Source organism: Balaenoptera borealis (assembly GCF_965194805.1).
Source record: "Balaenoptera borealis genome assembly, chromosome: 8".
Classification (NCBI taxonomy): domain Eukaryota; kingdom Metazoa; phylum Chordata; class Mammalia; order Artiodactyla; family Balaenopteridae; genus Balaenoptera; species Balaenoptera borealis.
The window spans coordinates 119,509,481-119,533,510 of NC_138865.1; positions in this window are offsets into that span (position 1 = coordinate 119,509,481).

Sequence of the window (24,030 nt, forward strand, 5' to 3'; positions counted from 1 at the left end):
AGGGCCCCTGTACCCACTCTAGGGAGAAGCTTAGTGTGTTTTCAATTTTACGGAGGTTGGTGGCATCACATGAGTTCGTCAGGATGGATCTTGCTGACGAACTCAGCAAGATGGATCTTGATTCAGGCACTAAGTCTGCTTTGATGAACTTGCTACAGATGCCAGGTTGACAGGGTGGGTGGCAGTGGATTTCTGCTGTGTCACCTGCCTGAGCTGCGTTACTGCCCTTTTCTGCACAGCCCTGGGTTGGCTTGATCCCTGAGAGCAGTCATGGCCAGGATCGGAAGGCTTCAGTGGAAGGTTGGCACCACGCACAGGCTGTTTCTGATCTGCTGGCGCACCTCGAGGGCATGGGCGGTCAATTCAGCACCTGCCAACTCCTCCCCAGGCTCCGACTCCTGGGCCAGGTGTGTGTTCAGCTCCTGAGGAAGGCCTCCAGCATCTCCCGCAGGGCACCTGGCGTTGAAGCTGGAGGCCATGGCTGTGAGATCACCCTTGAGGTTCCCAGCAGTTTTCCAGGTGTCCTGTTTCTCCACTCAATGCCCATCTCTCCTTCCCGACAGGCCACCTGCTGACCTCAGGCGCCACCAGTAGACACAGAAGCCAGAGCCTCCCGTAGACTGTGTCACCAGCTCCCACGATTGCATCAGGGCAAATTCTTATAATAAATCCTTTAAATACATCTCCCGGTGGCCCTGCCTCTTTGATCAAAGCCTCACACAGGCCTCATCCCTATACAGTGAAGCCCTATTGCCCTAGTCCCAAAGGAGAAGAAAGGTGCTCTCTGTGGTGTGCAGCCATCACCAGCACAATGGTGACAATGTCTGAGGTCAGCCAGACTTTCCGCTAAAAGAATCACACAGGGACACCCCATGAAATTCATAGAAATTGGCTCTGCCCTTTAGAATGCACAGACTAAGACCCCTGAACCAGGGGAGAAGATGATCTGTTGTCACTCTGCTCATCAAATCAAGACGGCAAGGGCTGGGCTTGGTGACTAGAGCACACATGTGTGCAGGCATGCACACACACATGCATGAACACACACAGACGCACACACACACAGACACACCAAGACACACACGTACATAAAGATAAAAAAGCTTACTGCAACCCCATTTTAACCCAATGCCAGGAAAATGGCACCTCGAGGGGATCCTGGTGGACTCTTGTCATTCTTGTTGATTTTTTGAGACTTTAGGAGGAGAAAAGGATCTCAGAAAATATTATTTCTTGCTGCCATTGACAGACAGTGAAGGTGAGACCAGAATGGGGAAGGTCTTAGTCAGGTGGTGTGTGCCACATGCTGAAGCATGGGGTTTCATGGGTGTGGTCTTTCCTCCTGGGGCCCACAGCGTGGGCCCACACCTCCGGGGGCCCATCTGGGTTGCCTTCTCTGCCCCCCAGCTTCCTGCCCAGGACATGGATGGATGCTCCAAACCACGATGGTACAGATGTCCCTGGCTTGGGCCATCCCTCCATCCCAGCAGCTCCTTCCAGGGCACAGGCCACATGGAGGCAAGGGAGGCTGGCCCAGAAGCATATGGTGGCCCCGTCTGGCTGGGCGCGGCTGTCACATTTCAGCGGCCGGCTGGTCCAGAGGGATGGGGAGGCTGCAACACAGCACTGTGGCCGTGGCCATGGAGAGAGAACAGAGCCGGGATCCGGGATGTCCCGGGGTCGCCAGGGGTCATTCTGCAGGTGCCACGCCTGTCAGTCAGCCCTGCTTCCCACGTGGGCCCTGGGCACCAGGAAACCTCACTTATCACCGCATCCAGAATCAATTTCCACTCATAATTTATCAGCTTGCGTGCACCTCCATTACCATGCTCCACGTGAAACCCTGTAGCTAGTAGTACAGTATGAATCCGGAGGCTTGTTTAAAGACCAGATGGACAGAGCAAAATATGTGTTTACAGTTAAGGAACCATGGTTAATCTTCACCTTCTTCTGACACCATCTCTTCCAGGTGACAGAGGCCAGAGCCTGGACCCGTGGCTCTCGGCCCTCAGCTCTGGTGTCCACCAGCCTTTGTTCCAGCAAAGACCCCACTCCAGCCCCAGGCCCAGGGTCATGTCAGAGTGTAGATGAGACAGAGCATGGATCCTCCTGCTTTTCTTACTCTGCCGGCTGCCCTTCCCAAGGTCAGTGTCCAGGGCACACTAAGGCACAGACACATAGCAGGTCCTTAGTAATGCAAGTCCTCTGGCAAACCTGACTCAGCCGGGGGAAGCCAGCCCTGCCCAGCCCAGATGACTAGTTCAGAAGGTGCTGCATCCTCAGACAACGGGCCCTGACAGGGCCGATGGATGCAAATCTCTCAACCCATGAGGCTTATGTGCCAGAGGCAGGTCTTCTGTCCGTCTCCTTCACTCCTGTTTCCCCAGTGCCTGGCATGTGATTGGTGTGTAATAGATATTCATTGAATAAATGAACTTGCATGAATTTTAATAAAAACTCTGCCAGAGTCAGTGTTGCTCCCAGATTCCGTTTCTCCTCCTGACACTTGATGGTGGTTCAGTCAGAACACATGCCCCACCTTTTCTTTCATCCGTCCGTCTAACAATGCACTCCTAAAGGATTTATACAGCCACAAGTCCAAAAGGAGGGGACATCTGAATGCCTGTTGTCGGCTTTTGCGTGGTGCTCTTTCGATCCCCCAAGGAGAACCCCAATTAGTGGACTGGAGGTTCTTCTGCCTTGAGGTCTTAGGCACTAAGCACTCAGGTTGGTCCTGAGGTCGTAACTTTAGGTGAAGGATTGAGAGCAATGTAGGAAGTAGCTGGTGGGTTTCCTTTGAAATCTTGAGGAGGTAAGGACAGAGGAAGGTAGTGGGGAAGCATGAGGAAGCACAGGAAGAACAAGGGGCTCTGGAGACTCGTGGTTGCCGAAAGATTTGTTCACAGAGTGAAGGAAGACTTTGTTTGGCACCATATAAAAATAACCACAGTGCCTACTGAGAATATTATACTTAAAGCAGAAAGACTGGATGCTTTTCCCCTAAAATAAAGAACAAGACAAGGATGTCCGCTCTCACCACTTGTATCCAGTGTTGCACTGAAGGTTCTAGCCAAAGCGATTAGGTAAGAAAAAGAAATAAAATGCATCCAGAAAGGAAAGGAAAAAGTAAACTATCTCTATTTGCAGATGACATGATCTTGTACATAGAAAATCCCAAGGAACCCACTACTAAAAAAACTGGTAGAACTAATAAAGAGTTCAGCAACGTGGCAGGATACCAGATCAATATATATCAATTATATTTACATACACTTGTAATGTACAATCCAGAAGTGAAAATAATTCCATTTATAATAGCAGTAAAAGGAATAAAATACCTAGGGATAAACTTAGGAAAAGAAGTGCAAGACTTGTACCTTGAAAACATTGTCGACGGAAGTTAAAATTAAATAAATGGAAAGACATTCCGTGTTCTTGACATGAAAGACTTACTGTTGTTCAGATGACAGTACTCCTCAAGTTTACCTGCAGAGGCAATGTAATCCCTATCGAAATCTTAGCTGGCTTTGTGTGTGTGTGTGGAAACAGACAACCTGATCCTAAAATTCACGTGGAAATGCAAGGAATCCAGAATAGCCAAAACAATCTTTAAAAAGAAGAACCAAGTTTCAGGACTCACACATCCTGGTTTGAAAACCTACCATAAAGCTACAATAAAGACGGTGTGGTTCAGGCATAACGATAGACATATAGGTCAATGGAATAGAATGGAGAGTCTGGAGACAAACCCACACGTTTGTGGTCAATTGATTTTCTATCAAGGGTACCAAGGAAGTTCAATGGGAAAAATAGTCTTTTCAACAAATGGCCCTGGGTATCCACATCTGTGCACAAAAATTATCCATAGTTTAAAATTATCTCAAAATGTACTGAGACCTAAATGTCTATGAAACACTTGGGAGAAAACATAGGCATACATCTTTGTCAGCTCAGACCAGGCAATAGTTCCTTTGATATGACACCAAAAACACAAGAAACAAAAGGAAAAATACTTAATTTGGACTTCAAATTAAAAACTTTTATACGTCAAAGGACCCAAGAAAGTGAAAAGACAACTGACAGAATGGGAGAAAATATTTGCAAATCATATATCTGACAAGGGGCTTGTATCTAGAATATATAAATAACTCTTACTACCCAATAATAGTAAAAAAAGAAATAATCCAATTATTTTAAAGGGCAAAGGACATTTCTCTAAGGAGTATATACAAATGGCCAATAAGCATATGAAAAGATGCTCAGTATCATCAGCTGTCAGGAAAATGCAAGTCAACACCACAGAGTGGTACCATGTGATCCCACAATTCCACTCCTGGAGATATACCCAAGAGATGCAAAAACACGTGTCTGGTGGGTCAGGACAGACGTGAGGGGCCCCAACCAAAGGCCCCAAGTCATGGACTCTGGGGTCAGGGCGGGGGGCTAGGAGTGGAGGGAGGGGTTCTGGTTCAGGGTCAGAATCGGGGGGCGGGAATGCATTCAGGCTCTCCTTCCCGGACGGGGAAGTCTGGGCAGACAGGCCTGAAGAGGACACCTGCCCAAGGCCTCAGATGACAGGACTAAGGACTAGGGTGTCAGGCTAGGGGTGCAGATACTAGTGAGCAGGGTGACTGGGGGCCTGAGCCCCTGATGGCAGCTCCCCAGAGACTGTGGTACACGGCCGTCACCAACTGTGGGACGGGCGGTGCCTCCCCTGTGAGACCCCCCAGGCAGAGCCTCTGTAATCAGCCACACTTGGGCTCCAAGAATCACACAAGAGGCTTTAAAGCAGGAGCTGAGGTCCTCAGTACATAAATATTCACAGCAGCAGTATCCACAATTGCCAAAAAGTGGAAACAACTCAAATTCCATCAACAGACGGATAAACAAAATGTGGTAAATGTGTATAATAGAATATTATCCTGCAAGAAAAAGGAACAAAGTACCGACACACATTACAATGTGATGGACCTCGAAACCTTTATGCTGAGTAGAAGCAGCCAATCACAAACTCACATGTTGTGTGACTCTGTGTATGTGGTGTGTCCAGAATAGGCAAATCTGTGGAGACAGTAAGCAGATGGGCCATTGCCTGGGGCTCGGGAATGATGGCCAAGGGTACAGGGCTTCTTTTGGGGGTGATGAAAATGTTCTAAAACTAGATTGTGCTGATGGTTGCACCGCTCTGTGAATATAGAAAAACCATTGAATTGTACACTTTCAGTGGGTGAATTTTATGGTATGTGAATTATATCTTAATAAAGCAGTTTTTAAATGACAATGACCAAAAAAGACTCGACACTTACCCAGGGCCAGAATCTCAAATGACCAGCGGAATATAAAAGTGAATGTGCCGGTCAAAGCAAGCTCTCTCCATAAGCAAGATCCTGCCGTGGGTGAGCAAGGTTGATATTTATGTTAAGTGTGCTCTGTTTTCCCTTTTTTTTTTTTTTTTTTTTTTTTGGCCATTTCTTTAGCTTTTTAATGACAAATAATAGAGAACAGAGAAGTTAGCATAGGTGTACAACTCACTGCAAATTCATAAAATGGACAGTGTATTTCACATCTAGATCAAGAAACAAAAAATTGCCAGGAACACAGAAGTTCCTCTCATGTTTCTTTTCCAGGCACCACTCCCTCAAAGGTAGCCACTGTCCCTGATTTCTTTCTTTCTTTCTTTCTTTTTTATTCAAACAGAAAGTCACAAAAATTATAATCATCCTCATCAGTTCACTCAGTCCCATGTAATTAATTTTTTTTTCATCTTGATCTTCTGTTAGCACTTTTATGAATTCATCAGTTTTCCATTAGAGTTCTGAAAATGCTTGTTCATTCAGTTCAGCAGTATAGTCAGTTACCAGAAACCTGTACTTGTCAGAGTCTTTTCCATGAATTCGTTGAAGATGAAACACTTTTATAGGAACATTTTTGCAAAAGCATCAGACTACACCCAGAACTGTCTGTAAATGACAAAAGACTTAAAAATGACCATGGTTAAAGATTTGATGAAAGTTCATAATAATGCAATTGACAAGGAAATTTAGTTATTTCTGAGATATACATTAAAAAAAATTGAGGAAAAGTTTACATACCAAAAGAAGCACAGATTTTGATTGAATAAATTTTGACAATTATAGACACCCATGTGAACACCACCCCAAATTATGGAATATTCCCATCACCCCAGAAAGTTCCCTGGAGCATCTTCCCAGTCTCCCCCCTGCCCCCCACCCCAGGGATACCCTGTTTCATTGACGGCTGTCATCATCATCAGCTGCTCCTGTGCTTAGCAATCACAGCAGGGACATCACACGGGAATTCACATCGGGCATATTTTGCTCCTCATACAGTTTGGGAGTTCATCTCTGTTGCTGGGTGTTCCTTCTGTTTGTTGAGGAATATCCCACAGTATGACCGTATCCCAATTTGCTTATCTGCTCTTTGTGGATGGACACTCGGGTTTCTCCCATTTGGGGTGATCACGAACAGAGTCGCTGTGACTATTCCTGCCCATGTCTTCCCACTGCCCTGGTTCTCATCTCCTGGGTGGACGTCTGAGTGCTCCCCACACAGTGAGCGCCTCAAGGGTGGGCCCTCTCTGGATCTGTATCTCTAGAGCCTGCTTGTGCGTTTCTTCATCCCATGAACTTCTGTGCGATGCTTTCCAAGGACCAGGAACTGGGTAGACCAGACCCTGCGCTCACTCTCGTGGGGTCGGGGAGGCAATGAACAAGGAAGAAACAAACACGAGTCTGTGGGGAGAATGCACAGGGATTGGGGCAGAGAGAAGCTGGGGGTAGAGTGGGGATTGTCGCATGGTAAGTCCCAGGGAGGCGGGTCCACCTGTCCCCACACCCGGTCCAGGACCCCAGGGTCGGCACCACCTTGTCCCTGCTTGGTGATCTGCCCCTGTGCTGACTCGGGGCTGAGGAAACGGTATTGGAGGCTGCACCCCGGTCCCTGGAGGGCAGTCTGTGCATCTATGGGTTGCAGCCCTGTGACCCCAGCGTCCATCATCAGGCCCACCCAATGGGAATTTGGGGATGTCACAGAGCATGAGAGAAAGAAAGGGAGCCCTGTGTCCAGCCCAGATGTCGATCGGTGAGAAAAAGAAACAGCCGCCTACCCGGAGAGCTATCGGTGGCAGAAGAAGAGAAAACCCGTCAAGTGGGGGACGGCAGCTGGCCCAGGGCTCCCACAGCCCCTCAGGTGACCGTTTCCTGTCTCTTCTTGTCCTCGACCATCGTTTCAGCCCTCAGTCCTGGAAGGTGAGGAGGGAGAGAGAGGACAGCCCCCATCAACTCCAGACACACAGGAAAACAGCCTCAGAAAGCTGTGCACCTGCTCGCCCAGATGTCTGAGCACCTCCTCCCACCCAGGGGCCACGGATGCGGTCGGCGCGGGAGGCCCAGACCCCAGCCCTCACGCCTGGCCGCCCGCGGGAGCCTCACCAGCCACATTCCCCCAGCTGCAGCCTCTCTACCACCGTGAGGCTGCGCCCCTCCTCAGCAGGGCCTTTAACTCCAGGGCTGTCTGCAGAAATGAGATTTTTGTTGTTGCTTCAGCCATCTTCCCATACAGTTTGGTGCAGGGCCTCCAAAAGGCATGCCGCAAATTGGTGGATTTCTAGGGAAACGTGTCACCGCAGAACACGGTATCAGCCACAGTGGCAGTGGAGGTGGGAGGTAGGGTGGCCAAGAGGTGCCATCTCCTCTGGTGATGCCATTTGCTTCCCTTATTTACGGATGCCCTGAACACGTCGTCCTCACTCAAGGGCAAGGCCAGTAGCAGCTTCACGTGGCTGTGTGGAGTGGTGTGGGGACGCCCCTGGGCACCCACAGCCAAAGTCAGACCCTGGTCTCACTCGCCCCACCTGAGCAGCCGCTCCTGGACTCGAGGAAGAAGCTTCCTCCCCAAGCGATGCCCACAGCTCACCCAGCGTTTACCATCCCCTGGTCCCCAGGCGGGGAAGGCCCCACAGTCCGAGGTGTTAGAGCCCAGCCTCCAAAATCAGCAGAAGGTTCGTTCGGTCACAGCTCGACAGGTGGGACATGACCTTGGACAAGGTGACAAGGGTGAGCTCGGGTCTCTGCCCGTACAAGGTGCTAACGGTCGGCCCTTGCAAGGGTACCCTCAACAACGCAGGGGAGGGGTGGCAGGTGCGGGGCCCCGGGCGCCACCAGCTGTGCAGGGAAGCAGCAGGAGGCACGGTCTGTGCCAGATCCTGGCCAAGGAGGAGAGGGTGGTTGGGCGAAGGCTCTGCTCTGATGTTCTAGAACCGAGACCGCATGCTGGCAGCCAGCCCGGGGAATGAGACTGGGAAGGAGTGTGGGAACATTAACAGTGCTAGTTTCTGGCTAGTTCTCATTGTTTTCTTTGATTTTCCTGCATTTATCCAAACTTCCTATAAGGACCATGCATGGCTTATCGAAACAGAAAACTTTAAGCAAATCCCCGTGATCAAGCCACGGGCTTCAGAGAGGACCCCATCGAGATCTGCCTGGTGCAGGGCTGCTCTGGGTTCTGCACGTGTGACAGCGTCTGTCCCCATGCTCCATCATACAGGGGAGGCGGGGCTCTGGTCAGGAATGCTGTCCCGTCACGCAGCTGGTCACCATTAACTTTTTTTTTTTTTAACTTTTTAAAATTTTTGGCTGCGTTGGATCTTCGTTGCTGCGCGCGGGTTTCTCTAGTTGTGGCGAGTGGGGGCAGCTCTTCGTTGCAGTGTGTGGGCCTCTCATTGCGGTGGCTTCTCTTGTTGTGGAGCACAGGCTCTAGGCACGTGGGCTTCAGTAGTTGTGGCACGTGGGCTCAGTAGTTGTGGCTCACGGGCTCCAGAGCACAGGCTCAGTAGTTGTGGCGTACGGGCTTAGTTGCTCCGCGGCATGTGGGATCTTCCTGGACCAGGGCTGGAACCCGTGTCCCCTGCATTGGCAGGCAGATTCTTAACCACTGTGCCACCAGGGAAGCCCACCCTTAACTTTTTTTTTTTTTTAATAAGTGTAATTAGTGAATGGGTTCTTTTTTAGGCAGAATAATTATTTATTTTATTTATTTTATTTTTGGCTGTGTTGGGTCTTCGTTTCTGTGTGAGGGCTTTCTCCAGTTGCGGCGAGTGGGGGCCACTCTTCATCGCACTGCGCGGGCCTCTCACTATCGCGGCCTCTCTTGTTGCGGAGCACAGGCTCCAGACGCGCAGGCTCAGTAGTTGTGGCTCATGGGCCCAGTTGCTCCGCGGCATGTGGGATCTTCCCAGACCAGGGCTGGAACCCGCGTCCCCTGCATTGGCGGGCAGATTCTTAACCACTGTGCCACCAGGGAAGCCCACCATTAACTTTTTTTTTTTAAACATCTTTATTGGAGTATAATTGCTTTACAATGGTGTGTTAGTTTCTGCTTTATAACAAAGTGAATCAGTTATACATATACATATGTTCCCATATCTCTTCCCTCTTGCATCTCCCTCCCTCCCACCATTAACTTTTAATGTGACCTCGGTGAACTGCACCCGGCTGCTTACAAGACCCCTCGGCCAGGACCGACCCTGTGCGTGGGCCCGAGTGGATTCAGAGGGTGAGCGGGATCCGGCAGGCGGATGCTGCCCTGGGAGATACCCTCCAGGGGGCCTGTCTGCGGTTGGTGATGGGCCCCTTGAGGTCCCAGGGCCCACACTGGGGACACCAAAGCAGGTGATGGAGGCGAGGAAGCCCTCAGGGGGCACTCGGGGCTGGGATGCGACCCTCAAGGCCACCTTCCTGGGGAGGGCTCAGGCCCGACGTGGCGGAGAGGGCAGCCGACTGACCAGAGACCCCGCTGTGACTCCGTGGCCCCTGTCCATGGCCTTCGTGAGTGCCACGCTATTTTTCCAACAGCTGCCCGAGAATGCAGGTCAGCTGCAGGTGACAGTGTGGCAGGAACAGTCTTCCAGCACATTCCAAGAAGTCAAAGCCCCATGCCCTGCTGAGCGTGCCCAGAGACTCCAGGTTCCGGGCGGGTCTCTGGCATCTGAATTGAAGAAATCTGCCGGGGATTCTGACCCATGCAGGCAGCTGACCAGCACTCCAAGCGCTGGTTCTCGGTCTGGTCTGCGACCCGCAGCCTGCTCCCCAACAGGGCTGTTGGCGGGGGAGGGGGTGCGGCACATGGTAGAGCTTTCTGAAAGCTGCAGGCAGGTGGGTGGTTATCCGCCCGCCCCCAGCGTCCTGGGAGACAGATGGCGGAGCCTGTGCTGAGCGGGGTGGGGGGGGGGAGGCTCTCCATCCCGCCTGGAGCCCGGCCTCCGGGGGCCACTGAGCCTGTGTCCCCACCAGGCACAGGCCGCTCCTGGGCACGTGGCAGTGCTGCGGGAAGGAGCCTGGGCCTCACCCTGGGTCTGCCCGGCCTAGACAGGAGGCTCCTGCTAGCGCCTTGGGCCCGGGGGTGTGCGTGCGTGTGAGCACGTGTGTCTGTGCCCGTGAGTGTGCGCATGTGTGTGTGTGCAAGATCTCCCTCCAAGGAGGGTGGCAGGGTTGGCAGACGTGCACAGCCAGGTGTGAGGGGGCCCTCCCCCCATCCCTGCTCCAGCCCTCGGGGTGCTGGTGCAGCCGCGCCAATCTCACCAGGGTGAGCTCTCCGAAGGGACTATCAGTTCAGGGCCGGGAGCCAAGTTTATTTCCCTTTCCGACCCATCAGCACCCAGCACTTGCCCTGTTGTTGAACTGACAAAACCAAGCCCAAGAGTTAGATGCAGGAGTTCCAGACTGTCCTTTCATTCACCAAGGACCTCTTAATGCCAAAAACGTGGCTATTAGAACAAAGGGCTGTCTTAGAACAAAGGTCTGTCTTCAGATCAGGTCAGGAAGGGCCCATCCTGCTGCAGACCTGGAGGAGGATCCCGAGGACTGGCTACCGTTCGGGGACCCCCGGGAGTCCCTGGGGTGGGACGTGATGGTGCCCCCCAGCCCAACCCGGTGCTGGTTCCCGAGCCACGGCAGAAGTCAGACACCACAAGTCACCTCCCACCTGCCCAGCCATGCCACCAAACAGGGGCTCCTGTCCCCAGAAGTGGTCCAGCCATGCTTCACGGCCCCCAGACCATGATGTTTGAGATGACTAAGCAGTGGGACACCAGAAGTGCCCCCACCCCCAGGCCCCCAGCACGCGTCAGCGGCTCTGCCTCTCCCCAGACAGCGGTCCAGGCCGGGGTGGGCGGGAGATTTTGCGCTGGGGCCTGAGGCAGGCCTGGAGGTCATGCCTCCTGCAGTGGGCTATTTGGGGAGCAGGAGACTCTGAGTGGAGAGAGGCAAGCAGAGATGAGCCTGCACATACACCGGACCCCTCAACAGAGCCACACCCCCTCCCCATCCCACCAAGCGCCCACCTTCCGGCCACGAGGCCACATCTCCTGAACCCGGTTGCTTCTGAGGCATCTGTGACCCGGGCCCCAGGCCTGGCTCAGTGTGGACGCCTCATTAGAGTGTGTCGTGGGTCAGAGCCCAGCCGGGCCTCTGGCAGCCCATGGAGGTGGGGCGCTGGGGCAGAGGGGAGGGGAGGAGCTCCCCCGACCTGCATCCTGCTCCCGGGGCCCTTGACAGCTTTCCCCAGGACCAGGCTCAGCCCCGCCCCCAGGCGGGGTGAATGGAGGGACTCAAGGCAGAAATCAGGAGCCACTGCGTCCAGCCAGCCAGCCTGGGTCAATCATCCCTTTCTCACCTGTGCCTCGGTTCCCCCCTTTGTGGAATGAGGGTTTCCGTGTTCCCTGAGGTCCAGGATCAGATCTTACAAGTACGAGGGCAGGGCCAGGCCACTAGTACCAAAAGCTGGGCCAGGTGTGGCCTCCTTGATCGGCCTGGCTTTCAGGTTCCCCTCCCCTTTCCCAAGCCCCACCTCCCACCCCTGCCTGCACCCACCCACCTCCTGCACAGCGGGCTCCCAGGCACCCCAGCGCCACCTGCCAGGTAGGGGGCCTGAGACACTCATGCTCAGTGGGGTCTGCCTCCTGCGAGGGGGACTGGAAGGGCAGTGCTGGATCAGGGCTGGGGCCTGGGCCCCCGCAGGGGCGTGCTCTGTGTCCACAGACGGCGGGCAGCAAGCAGAAGCGGGTGAGCTCAGCCTCGGGCCGGGCGGAGCTGGGTTCCATTCTGCCTGGGCCTCTGTCCACCTCACATCTCTCACGACGCTGGGCCTCAATTTCCTCATCTCGACCCACAGGGCTGTTGGGTTGGGTGAAGTGAACAGGCCCACGTACGTGTTCGTGTCTCTGCCCCATCCCTACCTGCACACCGGGCCTGGGGCTGGGGACCCGGCATCCAGAACGTTCCTCCAGAGAGCCGGGCAGAGGGTGTGGGGAAACTCTGAAATGAATCCGTCCATCAGTCCCAGAGAGAGGCTGAGCCAGAAGTCCTGGGGACTCACTTCTGAAATCAAACAGCTGGACGGCTCATGGGCCTCTTGGCAAAGGCAGCGTGTGTGCCCTGGGGGCGGCGGGCGGCCCCGTCCCACGCCAGGCTGCCCGCAGCGCTCCTCCCCTCCTTTCCCGTTCAGTCCCGCTAGCAGGGGAAGCAACGCTGGGGTCAGGCTGGGGCTGGGAGAGGCAGCGGCGGGGGGCCGTGTCGGCGGGAGGCCAGGCTGAGCTCGCAGAGACAGGACGGCTCCAAAGGCAGAAGCCCTGCCACTCGCTCGGTTTATTCCTTTTGTCAGAGTCCCGTCCCTCCGCATCCGTCCCCAGTGCTGCCATGGAAACAGGGTCTCCATGGGACACCTTATTCCCACCTCCCTCGGGAGGGGCTGTGGGCTGGCGGTGGGGGGAGTGGGGAGAGTCGCAGTGCCAGGCCCGGCCCCTGGAGCTCCAGAGCCTCATGATGAGAGCTCCGCTTCCCTGGCTCCCACCCCGGCCTTGGCGAACCACAGAGCCTCAGCAGTCCCAGGTCTTTTCCCATTGGGAAGGGTCGTCTGGGAGCCCAGGCCCAGGTAGGATCCGAGCAGGGGTCTCATTCCTTCCGGGTGGCAGGGGGATGTGAGGACAGGACAGGTCCTCCACCCATCTGGCCATCGCCCACCTGGGCAAGGCCAGGCCAGAAGGCAGAGGCAGGACAGACCTGGGTGTGAGTCCCCTGCCAGCGCTGCCCACTCGAAGGCCAAGGTCACTCCTCCCTGGGCCCCAGCTTCTCAATGGTCCCCACGGGGACGATTTGGGACCGTGACACGAGAAATGTCCCCCCAGGCTTGAGGTGGGGCTGGGCCCTCAACGCCGTCCGTGTCTCAGCTGCCTTCAACAGGTAGCTGCCCACCGGGTCAGCTGCTGCGGGAACAGGGGTGGCCATCAGGCAGAGCTGCTCCCGCCCTGATGCGGCACGCGCCGGGTACCTCACTTACCTACCCCTACGCCCCGGGCCTGGTGAGATCCGGCTGCTGTCATCCTCACTTCCAGGCCAGGAAACCGAGACTCAGGGAAGTTGCTCAAGATCCCACAGAGGGATGTGAGCCGGGCCAGCGGGGTCTGTCTACCCGAGATGCCCACAGCCTCCATTTCCTCCAGAAAGGACCCGGGACCGCGGTGCTCCCACCTCCCTGAGCCGTGCCCAGCACCCCCGGGGAGAAACACTGCTTCCCAGGATCTGGGCGAGGCCGCCTGTGGGGTTGTCGGGTCGGATCCTGAGCAGATTGTGGTCGGAAACAGCGTATTTGGAAAAGAAACTCCAGAAATCTGCTCTCCACTTCAGTTTGCCCCTGTGTAAAAGGTCCAGCTTGGGCCAACGACTTCTGAGCTCTGAGGATGAGCTCTTTCCTCTTGGAAGGTTGCCCAGAGAAAACATCGACGAGAAGCCCTGATTCAGAGAGGCCTTCCCCCCACCTGCACACTCAGAACGCCCCCCGCTCTGCCCAGCACTGGCTCTGGCCTGGCTCCTGTCCCGGCCTCCGCACGGGCCCCTTTCATCCACGGCAGGTGCAGAACCACCGCTCCGTGCTCTATGTCAGCTATGGGCGGGGCTGGGGAGCATAAGAAATGTTTAATTTATCCCTCCTTCCAAGAACTGGGGGAAAAAATAACGATAATAATTCTGCCTGGAGCACTGAGAGAATATTATTTACAGCCTCAAACTTTCACAACAGTTTGAATGCAAAGCAGGATGTGCTATATTTACAGCAGTTTGTCCCAATTGGAAAGGAAGGCATTTGAGAGCAAAACTGTGCTTTCCTTTAAACTGCTCGCTACGAAAATGGTAAGGCTGCCAGTGTTCCAAGGGAGGCTGCGAGCTGGAAATGCAGGTACCAGAGAAAAATAAGAACAAAGGCACATGCGAAGAACCCTCGATGACAGCCGTGCGAGCAGAGCCCGGAGCTGGGTAGCTTTCTTTTTATGTAAAGTAATGTCTGAATTGATTCGCACAGTCCTGCCCCGGCGAGGCTGGAGAAGCAAGCAGTTGCTCCCTGGACCAGAAGCCCCCAGAGCGTGGCCCCTTGGGGCTATTTCCACTGGGTACCCAGGGGGCGTGGTGGGCACGGCTGACTCAGTTTCCCTGCTCTCGGGAAGAGAACCAGCCTTTCTCTCCCCGGGGCTGAGATGATTAATGAACAGCAGGAGGGGAGCTTTGAAGATGAAAAATACCTTCGCCTTCCTGGGGATTAATCATCATATAATGCGTGTTCCATAACTGTGCGGCGACTTAATTACCCGCAGTTGACAAAATGATTTTCCTTGTGCTCCTCTCCGGAGGGAAGGCTCCCACCTGCGGTACAGGTTCTCGGCAGAGAATCAAAGCTCTCTCTGCAGCCGCAGAAAAGCTCCAGGAGCCTTTTTATACGATGCAGACTCAGAGGGAAATGGGCCTCGAAGGCTCCGAGAGGGCAGATGGGGAAGAGGCAGGAATGGCTCTTCGTAGGTGATGAAAACAGGATTGATCCTGTGTCCTCCCGAGCCGGCTGAAAAGTATCCTTGGCCCCTCAGAGAGGCTGTCCCAAATTGGGCGGCGGGGGTGTCAGCGTGGACGCCTCCAGATTTGTTCCCTGCGTCGAGTCCTAGTTAAGTCCCTCCGGCTAGAAGGGTCCATCCTTAGTGGATATCCTTAACACCTGCTAACACTTCCAGGGACCTCTTTCCCTCTCCAAAGTGTCCTGTCCTCTAGTTTATTGAAAAGAGGCATTCGAAGTCGTCTTAAGATCAGATGGGACTTGAGGACTTGAGACCAAGGGAAGCAAGAGGGCCCCCTCAAGGGCAGGTTACATAACCGGGCTCCAGCTCGGGGTCCAGGAGCCTGGTGGAGTCTCCATTTCTGATGGTGATGGGCAAGCAACCTCCCCCGACAGAGCCTCACTTTTGCCACCTGGAAAGTGGGGATAATCACAGGGTCCTCCTGAGAGGTGAGCGATCCCCTCTGCAGGGAGCTCCCAAAGCGCCCCTTCCTCCTCCTCACCTGCCTGTGACAAAGCCCAGAGCCCAGTCCTGCCCTCTGTGAGCAGGACGAGGCCCCAAGCCCTGAGAAGCCGTTGGGGCCTCCCTGGGCCCGTGCAGACAGACGTCTGACAGCTGGAGAAGCCCAAGGTCTGGATTTGCAGCCAGGGAGCAGCGCAGGGAGATGCTGAACTGACCGGCATGGGAACCTCAGCTCGTCCCTGTCTGGTTCCCGATCCGACCACATCTGTCACTGTCAACTCCAGGGTGGCACGGTGCGGCCCACACTCCTGCTGACAGCAGCCCGCCCTAGCGAGAGCATGAGACCTCGGAGGGACCACACGCACCCCAAACCAGCTCTCTTTAGAGGAGGGGGCCTGACAACATTCCAGAACCCCAAATGTACCCTGCAGACTGCTCTCCTCCAAACTATGGGGTCGGGGGAGGTAGAAGGGAAGGGGGTATTGGCCTAGGGTCGGGGAGCTGCCCTGATTTAATCAGTTACCTCCCCAATTTGACCGTCTAGTTAGTGGTAGATGTATGCTCAAAGTGGGGGGGGGGCAACATCTCCCTGGAATGTTCCGCTTATTATGGAGAGCGTGGAGATTATTTTAATCGGGTAATCTTTGGGGTCCTTCCAACTAAGCTAAACCAGAGAGATTTGATTGGAGGAAGCAGAACTAACTTGAAATCTGAGCCTCACAGGATGCTAGTGATGGCAGGGCATCAGGGAACAGCAGCTGCATCCTGGAAAGGGTAAGACTCTTCCTCCTCGCAAAGCCACAGTTCAACGCCATCCAGCGCCCATCCTCTCCACCTCGGCTACCTCTGTGACCTCCACCAGGTTGCCTCAGGCTCCTCAGATGTTAAATGCAGAATGAACTCCCCACCCCCTGCCAGGCTACAAAGATAAAGAACAACCATAGGGTCATTGGAGCCCCCCCAGCCAGCACACAATGAATGTCACCTACGATGGTGACGTCATCGTGGATTTTCTTCACATCAAAGATGGTTGAAACTTGCCCGTAGATAGTGCTACCAGCTGTGTGCCATCCACCCTGCAGTGCCCCCTCTGTGTCCTCAGTGTGCCCAGGCGACCCTAGGTTCCAGGGCCACTCCTGCCATCAGCGAGCTCACAGGGACCAGGGTGGCCCAAATGTCCTCTCCTTGCTGTCTGTGCAGGTCATGCAGTGATCAGGGGGCCACTCAGGCCTTGGTCCTCTTGCTTGAAGGAAACTTAAAATATCTAGATGTCTAGACTGTCCTGGGATCCAGGACCCTCTCCATCAGGAATGGGAGTTGTTATGACCATGTCACTGATGTTTCTTTCAGGAGGACTTGTAGGTAGGGATTGAGGAAACTGTTGTGTCCGATACCCAGGTGTGACTGACCCCGAATGTTACCTGAGCAGCTCCAGGTTGGCAACTTTTGAAAGAGGAATCTGCCTCCCTGAGAGGCTGGGGATCAGCAGGGGTTCCCAAACTGTGGTTTTGGTTTAACCACGAGATGGCACAGGGACCAAACTGTGGCACATTCTACCAAACTAAAAATCATGAGACCCACACTGACCTGGTTTCAGTTCTCATTTGCTGTCCCTTTTGAAACAATTTGTGGGGAAATTGCTCAAATAGAATGCTTGCAAAACAGGTTACAACATGCTCACAGAACTTGCTAATTGGGTTTGGAAATTTCTAGGTGGATTCTTGAGCTTAGAGTGACCTGCCATCTGGCTTGCCCAGGACCGAAGTGTTTCTGGGACCTGGAACTTTCACTGCTGAAACTGGGATACTCCTAGGCAGATGGGACTGGTTAGTCAAGGTACCCTATGGTGGCCGCAGCTGTCTGTGCCCAGAAGCTCCATCGTGATGATTGGCCAGTGGCCAGCCAATCAGAGGCTTCCCTGGGATTCTTCGCTTGGAGTTGCTGAGTCATGCTTTCTCTTGCCTCCCTGGTCACAGCCTAGGATGGTGGTGACTTATTTGTGACTGTGGCCATGTTCTCTCTGCCTCTGGAGGAGGAGAGAAAGAGCCCAGGCAGAGACTACGTGGGTGTAGGTGTGCTCGTTTGAGTCTGCAAACCCACCCCCCTGCCCACAGCCATCACTGAGATGACTAGGATCAGGGATGCTGGGAGGCTGTAAGGCAGAGTGGTGTGTCCAGGCCTAAGCCTGGGGCCCTGTGTTCCACTCCACTGGGCAGAGAACTTGCTACCCGAGGTGACTGCATGGGAAGAGGGAAGCTGAGGAGATGGTATTTACGTGCAATAAATGTTGAATTGCACCCAGTGCTTCTCCCATGGCAACGTGTATCCAGGATTAATTTTATCCATTTCACCCACATCTCAATACCCTTCAGCAAGGTTAATCCTGTCCTAATGCAAGTTTAAACATTAAATCCACTGCGATGGACAAATGTCTTGGGCAGCCTCATCACATTCTTTTATGCAGAGTAAATATGTTTGCACAACGGCTCCGGGAACAGAGCTCCAGAGCAGGTAACGCATGCGCTCAACACGGCTTCAGGCTCTCTGCTGCTCTTTTCATGCATTATATATGACCATCCCCATCCATCTCACCAGCCTTCAAATCAAGAGCAAAGCAGATTGTGTTCTTGTTCTCGGAAACAGGGAGCCATGAAAGGATTTGGGATTTTAAGAATGAGTTTAACTTAGGTGAGAACCGGTTCCTAGATTTTTCTTGTCTTTTCACAAGCTTTAAAAATACACTCAAGAAGTAAACAACAGCCACAAACAAACAAAACAAAACAACTCCTGCTTCCTGATTTGTTTTCTCTGAGTGTCTGGAAGGTGAAATTGACCTCTATCCCTTGCAAATCAGGAGGAGGACACTGAGAGATTTGCCTTCCCCACAGTGTTCTCGGGCTTGTAGACTCAGTTAAGATATTAAACAGGACACGGGCGAGCAGGGGTCTCCTGTGGAGCTGCCTCTGCTGGCATCCTCAGCCAGCAGCGCGGTGCACACTCCTCTGATCCCGGGACGCCGAGGATTCTCAGGGGATGGTCTGCCTTCTGAGATACAAATTCCAATTTACTCTGACATAAATTATCACCCTGCAAACTCTGGTCATCCGTCTTCAGGTTCCGGTGGATACTCTGGCTGGTGTCATTATCTCTGGGAAATTAAAACGCCCGAAGGTGAGGATCGCTCCCTGCCAGAGCCTGGGCATCCTGTCTCTCCCGTCCCACCTCCAGGCGCTGGGAGTGGGCAGCTGAGCTCCTCGGGATCTTGGGTCACTGGAGGCGGGGCCCGCGGAAAGCCCAGTATGGCTGCCAGGCTGGGGGGCAGGCAGAGAAGAGGCTGACAGAGCTGCAAGGGAGACAAGTAGAGAGAAGGGCGGGGGGGATGAGTGGAGAAGGGGCCCCTGTGCAGAGCAGAAGGCCAGGGTCTCTCCCCAGCCGGCCCCACTGGGCGGAAGGGTCCCCCCGCCCCCGTCTAGGTCTTCAGGGCCCATCCCCCATGCTAAGGACCTATGTGCCAGTGTCCCCGGTCCATCCTTCACCTTCCTCCCAGCACTAACCATTTTTATGTTTTAACAGCTTTATTGAGATCTAATTCACATCGCATAACATTCACTCTTTTTTCTTTTTAATAAATTTATTTATTTATTTATTTATTTTTGGCTGTGTTGGGTCTTCGTTGCTGTGCGCGGGCTTTCTCTAGTTGTGGCAAGCAGGGGCTACTCTTTGTTGCGGTGTGCGGGCTTCTCATTGCGGTGGCTTCTCTTGTTGCGGAGCACGGGCTCTAGGCACGCGGGCTTCAGGAGTTGTGGCACGTGGGCTCAGTAGTTGTGGCTCGCGGGCTCTAGAGCACAGGATCAGTAGTTGTGGTGCACGGGCTTAGTTGCTCCGCGGCATGTGGGATCTTCCCGGACCAGGGCTCGAACCCGTGTCCCCTGCATTGGCAGGCAGATTATTAACCACTGCGCGCCAGGGAAGTCCCCATTCACCCATTTTAAGGGCACAATTCAACGCTTTCTGTGTATTCGCAGAGTTGTGCAACCTTCACCACATTCCAGCTTTAGAATGTGGTGAATATTCTATAGTCTAGAATATTCTAGAATATTTTCATCACCTGCAAAGAAAGCCTGTACCCCTTTGCTGTCTCCCCTCTGTGCCCCCCACCCCCACCCCTGGCAACCCCTGGCCAGTCTCCACGGACTCGCCTCTTCTGGACACTTTGTATCAGTGGAGTCAGGTAGTACGCGGTTTTGTGACCGGCTTCGCCACTCAGCACGTTTTGAAGGCTCATCTGTGCTGTATCGAGTCAGCACCTCGTCCCTCTCTCTGCTCAAATAACGTCCCGTTGCATGGATAGACCACAATTTATTTATTCATTTACCAACTGATAGACGTTTGGGCTCTCTCCACCCTTCGGCCATTGTGAGGAGGGCTGCTGTGGACAGCAGGGTCACGTTTTCGTGTGGACGTCCGTTGTCATTTCCCCTGGGACACACCTGGGAGTGGAATCGCCGGGTCGTGTGGTGGCCCTGAGCTCTGGGAGCTGCGGGCGGTTTCCCCGGCGGCTGCCCCGCTTCCCATCCCGGCCTCCTGAGCTTTCTCTTCCCACTTTGTCTCCCACCCTCATGGGACGAGCCACCCGTGGGCTGGACCCAATTCCTGCAGAATTTAGGATCTTTTACCCCAAGCAGAGTCCACATACAAGAGCTGGGAGACTCCTGCCTGTTCCGTGAGGCTCAAGCAGTGACAGTATAACTGGGAGAAGGGCTGGACTCTGCTGGAGGCGGTCCAGGGATGCTGGCGTCAGCTGCAGCAGCCGGGGTGGGCCGGGGTGGGGGGCGGGTTCCAGCTTCAGCACAGAAGTGTCAGAAAGCACGTTCAGTCCAAACACCCCCTGGCAAACAGGGAAACTGAGGTTCTGAGAGGGCGGGGGTGTCCCTGAGGCTACAGACCAGCCTGAAGCCTCATCCTTTCCCAGACCAGGCTGCCTCGGACGCCACGGCCAGGAGGACCTGGAGTGGGAGTGTTCATCTGGCAGAGGGACACCTGTCCTCCAGAGGTGTTTGCCATCAGGGTTTTGCCTTTCATACTTGGTAGGTCCCCACCCTCGCCTCCCCAGGAGGAGAAATGAGGTGATGGCAGCTGAGGCTGGAAAAAAGGTAAGGCAGAGTTTATTCCTTTGCTGCCCTGAGTCTTTGAACACGTGTTGCGTTTCCCCAGCCAGAGCTGAGCTGCAGGGCAGGAGCTACCACCTGTGTCCCAGCACGTGCCGCCGACAGAGCATGTGCCCTGGTGCCAAGCAGGACCCAGAGGACTCTGCAGGAGAGAAGAGAGATTGGCTATTTTTGCACGCATGCCTGCGTCTGTGTGCATGGGTATACACGTGCATGATGTGTGTGCATGGGTATATATGAGCAAGTGTGTGTGCATGAATGCTTGTGTGCATGGAAGTATGTGTGTGTGTGTGAGAGAACGAGTTCTCACTCTAGAAAAAAAGGGAACTGGTTTTTCTCAGCTCCATTTTTAGTGAGTCATTACAATTCTTCCTCATTAAATCATCTCTCTAGAAAAAAAGCCAACAGAACCAGCAGTTGTATTGGGTATGTCTGTTGGACATACTGAACCGACAAAAGTCAATAACATCTATTTTCACCAGTAATGATCAATTAGAAAATATAATTTTTCCAAAGGTGCCATTCACACAATAGGAACAGAAACCATAAAAAATCTAGGAATTAACCCAACACAAATGTGAAACTCTGATATGACCCTAATAAATAGAAAGACACCACACCCTCTGATGGGAAGACCTAATGTTATAAAGATGCCAGCTGTCTCCAAATTAACCTATAAATCCAATGCAATCCCAACCAAATTTTTTTTTTTTGCCGAACTCAAATGTGATCTAAGATTTATGTGGAGGTATTAAGGCCCACAGATAGCTACTCCAACTTCATAAAAGAAGAGTAGAGTATGGACTGTCCTATGAGATAGTAAGGCATCCTGCAAAGATGCAGAAATAAATCCCACGTGGTCTTGGCACAGAGCTGTTGACTGGAATCCAAAGTTCAGGGACGCAGCCCACCAGCCGTACGTGGGATCTTACTTCACCACAAAGGTGGCCCCGCAAATCCAATAGGAAAGGACAGTGGTTTGGTAGATGGTTCCAGAAACTGGCCCATGAGATGGAGGATAATAATGAATCCCTGTGGGGTGGGGGGAGGTTACCAAGAGATTAGGAGGACCGCAGGGAATAAAGAACCAGATGGGAGAAACAGAAGAATAAAGTTAGAAAATGAAATGCAGGAGATTATCTTTGGGACTTCTGGGGCGGGAAAGACTTCGTAAACAAAACTTTAAAAGCAAAAACGATAAGCTCAGAAAACTTATCAAGGGCAAAGCTACTTTGATAAGCTTTGCTAAGGGGAGCTGATGGAAAGGGAGCAGATATTTGCAGCGTCTTAAACCAACACGTGATTCATGTCTGGAAAGTACAATGAGAAGGCAATAACCTCAAGGCGACGGAAGAGCAGGTTATGTAAGAGGAAAGCCTTGAAGCTAAAGCGTGGGCAAGCTGTTCAGGGCCCCAGGCAACCGTCGGAGTGCTGGGGAGCGCAGAGGTGTGGGCAGTGGAGTGGCCAGTGTGGACCCCGCCGGGGGCACGTCCATTCTGAAGAACAGTCCCGTGTTATGTAGTCGAATGAAGGCTCCACAGACCACAGGACCTGAAAATCCCACTCTTGGTGTGAGCACAGGACCCTGGGAGATTGCACAGTGGCCTTGGTGGCAGTGGTGGAGGGCGGGCTTAGAGGTCACCTGGGTGATCGCCTTGGGAACGTGGGCAGGTCCAAGATGATGAAGACTTGGCAGTTGAAAGCAGTGGACTAAATGCAGATAAATATATCAAGATGCATGTTCCTGAAAGTCACACAAACACACACATGCACGCACACGCAATGCCCACACAGCTGAGTGGAGAAAGTAGAATTCAGAATGAGCCCCAATAAATGCCATTTACCTATGTTAAAAAATACACACACACAAATACACTTTCCAAGAGCATCGCTAAAATCAAAAGATACCCCTGCTGGTACCTGAGGAGGAGAAGGGGGAAGGGGCGTGGGAAGGTGCGCTCCTCGGGGGTTGGCCAAGAAATCAGGTCATCTTTAGGATTTGTGACACTGAAGAGGTGGTAATTCCAAAATTACGGGGCCTGGGGTGATTCTCCCTCCTGCCCCTGAAGGGATGTTTGGCAGAAATGTCTGCTGACATTTCTAGTTGTTCTGACTCAGGGACGGGATGCTATTGGCATCTAGCAGGTAAGAGGCCAGGACGCCATGCAAGGATGGTCCCCACGGCAAGGACGGTCTGAGCCAAAATGTCACTAATGCTGAGGCTGAGTCAGCCTGCTGTGGGGGCCTTGTTCATGGTGGGGAAGGGGCTGTTTCAGGCCTGTGAGGGGTGAGAAAGAGAAAAACTTCCTCCTGACAGCTGATAGCCTGCCTGCAGTGCCAACTCCTCCCCCACCCCCAGCTTTTCAAGGACGCTCCAGGAGGGTCCCTGGGATGATCTCCCCTTTGGGGGACCCTGGGCACTTCTGCCTTACTAGGCCCCTTCCTCCATAGAAAATATTAAAAATTCTATACAACGATGGAGGTTCAAAGATGAAGATAATCTGGGCTGAATTTCATTCATTTTTTTTCTTCTGATTTTAAAAGAATTCGAAATCATTTTTGTGGGCACCTAAAACTGTCAATGGGCTGTAGGCGCTGTGCCCAAACGCCCTCACGGACCAGTGGGGGCCACGTGTCCACATAGCCCTGCCCACCTGAGGGGCGCCGCCCTCCTGTCCTGGGTCTGTGCACACAGCAGAGCGGGGCCCCAGGGACGCAGCATCCGTGGCCCAGCCCAGCTGCCGGAGGGGCAGGGAGGGAAACTGTGGGTGGGGGTGGAAGTTCCAACAGCCACCAGCCAGCGGGCTCCACCCCCCAGGTTGTGAAACACCCACCGGAAACTGAGGCCTGGCATAGGCTGTGGGGGTGGGGTGGGGGGGGCAGGCCCTGGAGGGCAGCCCTGGAGCAGGCAGAGACGTGGCTGGGAGGAAGTCACGGCCAGCTGCGTGGGGCAATGCAGGTGATGCCCACGCCCACCGTCACTGACCCCTCGGTCCGTCCCAGACCCCACACTGCTCACTTATGATCCTCTTTCCACAGGGTCCTCAAACCCACTCTGTTATCCCGAGTCACGTGACAAAGAAGACTCAGAGAGGTCAAGTGACTGGCCCAAGGTCACACCGCTTGGGTCAGGAGAACCCAGGCCTGTGTGGTACTGCCTGGGGCATGGTTCAAGGCAAGCCCTGCGTTCTCTTCCCCCCAAATAGAAAATCCCCAGACAGGTCGGGAGGGTCCCTTTCCTGGGCTCTGGGCTGGACTGGGGTCGGCAAGCAGCCTCTCCCCCAGCCGAGGGGCTCCAGGTGTAGATGGTCCTCACAGCCAAACAAAGGTGCCTCAGCGGGATCTCAGGTGTACTGCGTGCAGGACCCCGCCAGGTCCGGCCGGCATGTGGCCCCCTTTCCTGCAGCCCTCCAGACACGAGTCCTTCCAGGAGAAGGAAGGAAGGGGGACCGGCTGAGAGACAGGGGACAGCCCAGCCTGGGGAACACGCCCTACTGCTGGGAGGGAGGG